This window comes from Ipomoea triloba, chromosome 10 (genome assembly GCF_003576645.1).
Source record: "Ipomoea triloba cultivar NCNSP0323 chromosome 10, ASM357664v1".
Classification (NCBI taxonomy): Eukaryota; Viridiplantae; Streptophyta; class Magnoliopsida; order Solanales; family Convolvulaceae; genus Ipomoea; species Ipomoea triloba.
Genome location: NC_044925.1, coordinates 20,063,431 through 20,066,179, shown reverse-complemented (window position 1 = coordinate 20,066,179; position 2,749 = coordinate 20,063,431). Strand labels below are relative to the sequence as shown.

At 29.3% G+C, this 2,749-nt stretch overlaps 1 long non-coding RNA gene across 1 annotated transcript; it reads left to right on the top strand.

Moving 5' to 3' along the window:
- The first annotated feature begins 218 nt into the window (after positions 1–218).
- Positions 219–2,384, top strand: LOC116033099. Its single transcript, XR_004100824.1, has 3 exons — positions 219–380; positions 485–599; positions 2,187–2,384. It is a non-coding gene; the product is annotated as an uncharacterized LOC116033099 (long non-coding RNA).
- The last annotated feature ends 365 nt before the right edge of the window (positions 2,385–2,749 follow it).

Sequence of the window (2,749 nt, the reverse complement as noted above, 5' to 3'; positions counted from 1 at the left end):
GTTTTCCTCATGTTTCCACCCTGTCATCGACTCATTGCATTCCATGTTCGGGGCCGCACCAAAAGCAAACGTAAACAAGTAACGAAAGGAGTTAAAATGACCAAAATAGCCCCATCAAATGAGAAGATGGCACGTGCATTCCGCCTATAAATTAGCACTTCATCACCATCCACTTCCCCTGCAAAACTAAACTTGCAGTAGTTATCTCAATTCCCCATACTCTTCTCCTCTTTCTTAATTTCGTCACATATATAAAAATCGTCACTAAAGCTTCCTTTCAGTGAAGGAAAATGGCAGATGGAAGCACAGCCACTTGCATAGACATTCTGTTGGCCATCATATTGCCTCCCCTTGGTGTGTTCCTCAAGTTTGGGTGCCAGGTAAACTCTACTAGAAAGTAGAAACAAAAAATTATTGTTGTTATATATGTTTTGTTTAATGATTATGTGAAATTGAAGTTGTTGAGATGTTTGTGGGTTTTTAGGTTGAGTTTTGGATCTGTTGTTTGCTTACTCTGTTTGGATGGCTCCCTGGAATTGTATATGCCATTTGGGTTCTCACCAAGTGATCTCATCAACCTTATCCTTATCCTGTAACTGGTATGCTTCTTTCTTTTTAATTGCAAATCTTATACCAAAAAAAAAAAATCGATTAAGTTCTTTGTAATTTAACTTGAATTTTAATTCATTATATTTGATATTATATATTCTGTTGTTATTTATTTAATTATTAAGTATATTCTTTCTTAACCTACAGTGACGGATGTCAATTTATAGCAACAACTCAGTGATGGGAAAATGTTTTTTTTTTCTATAATTTTTTTTTTATCTTGTAGTACGCTAGTATGTTATATTTATTAGTAATTTATGATTTTATTTTTGAATTAATGGGATAAAGTCACATGAGATAAGGAATTAAGTCAAAGGGAGAGTTGCTCTTATCTGTGAGGACTCCTATATATAGATTGTTGGTTTAATTTGGTGTGATTCATAGTTTGCAATTTTTGAAGAAGAATTTTGAGGAAATATTAATAGGTATTAAACATTGAATATTGTAATAATATAAATAAAAGAATCTAAGATATTTTGCATGATCTAAAGGTCAGAATTTATTGTTGAAAATTTTATTTATTATATTCATCAAAATATATTAATTTAAATACCTCAAATAACGTGTGGGTAATATAATTTAATGGAATTTAAACAAGTGTTTCCTTAACATGGATAAGATGTGTTGTTGGGTGAGTATCCCTACCATCATAAAATGCAATCATGATTGTTTGCTCTTAAGAAATTTATGAAGGGGCAATAATAATAATAATAATTTACTCTTATGTTTTTATGTCAAGATGTTATTAATTAACTTACTTTTTTTTTTTTTACTTTAATTTTGTGTAATTTAATCTTAATCGGTTAGCGGTTAAGACAAAGTTGTTATTGATTTTCTATTTTTACATATAAAAATCTCTAGCCATTCATCCATAAAAAAAATGTAAAAAGTAAAAAGTAAAAAACAAAAAAAAAGCTCATTACTTTCATTTTATTTTCATTTTATTTTAACCCTAACAAATTTACTATTTACTCACTACTTGTACAATACTTTAAGCAATCACATCATACTACAATTCGAAGTTTTTTCTATACTATATAGCCTATAGGTGATGTAAGTGTCAATAGTCCATATATTTGACAATTTTTCAAATGTACGAGTAAGTTAAATTAAATTAGGTAACATCTTGAAGAAAAAAAATTGACTAAAAAAATATTCAAGGTATAGTATATGGGTTAAACTAATACTTTTTCTATAGAAAGACAATTATACAGTATGACAAAGAAATTAAAAGTTACATAAAACATAATGTTAATAGTGAGCGATATGATATGAGTTGTATTATTTTCTTTTAATGTCTTATCATACCACATTAATTTATAAAAATAGAATATGTAAAGATGATATATAATATAATAAGCTATAACTTATAAGGTAGTGATATGATATGATTTGTGCCCAATATTTTGGTTTGAATGGACACAACTATAAAACCTGTCCATGATTTCAAATTTGAAAAGAAAAATGTGGTGTGTTAGACCACATTTGAAAGCAATGTTTGACCAAATTATAAACAAAATTGGTTGCGTATTTACCTAATAAGTGCTGTGTTTTTTGTCGTGTTGCATTTTTGACAGGTAGAGAGAGGTGTGAATGCCATCAAGTTTAGATAAAGGAGTGCTTCTTCTCATTTACTTTTCATATAGTTTGATGTGATGTTTCCTAGTGATGTCTTTTATGATACTTGTGGAGTTGGATTATTTGTATTGTATGTGATTTTCTTGTATTCAATTTCATTTATTTAACAAATTAAAACTTATATTAGTTTGCTTTTATGCTCCTCATTTTATTTTTAATTTAATTTAAAATCTTGAGTAAGTCATAATAAAGGTTGGGCAGTTAGGCCTAGACGCAAAACAAGAAGAATGGGGATTGAGGTCCCCCACTGAAAGCAAGCAAACCAATAATTGCAAAAGCAATGCTAACCAAGCAGGCTTTATCCTAATCACACAAAATGTGTAGGCACTAGCACTTAAATGTTGACAAATTAAATATAAAAAAAGAAGTCAAAAACTATAAAGAAAAATAGATAATTCAACGAGATTTTATTATGAGGACTGGTGTTTTTGTCCAATTCGAAACTGTAGAATGATATACCGTGGACCATATATGGTCATGACGGAGGGAACTACAGTTGCGC